This window comes from Capsicum annuum, chromosome 10 (assembly GCF_002878395.1).
Source record: "Capsicum annuum cultivar UCD-10X-F1 chromosome 10, UCD10Xv1.1, whole genome shotgun sequence".
NCBI lineage: Eukaryota > Viridiplantae > Streptophyta > Magnoliopsida > Solanales > Solanaceae > Capsicum > Capsicum annuum.
In genome coordinates, this window is record NC_061120.1 from 2,409,241 (window position 1) to 2,409,503 (window position 263).

Sequence of the window (263 nt, forward strand, 5' to 3'; positions counted from 1 at the left end):
ATATATATATATATATATATATATATATATATATTATTACGTGAACATTCACGTAATAATCATACTTCACATACTACGTCTATTACACCTAGTATTGTAGGGTGTATAATTTTGTGAATGTATTTTTATATAGTACACTTTTTCCACATACTATTTGCCTATAAAAGGCACTTCATTGTACATTCTTTCAGAATATTTATTTACAACACATTATCAACACAAGATCCCTTATAAGAATATGAAAATTCCGCAATCATTAATTG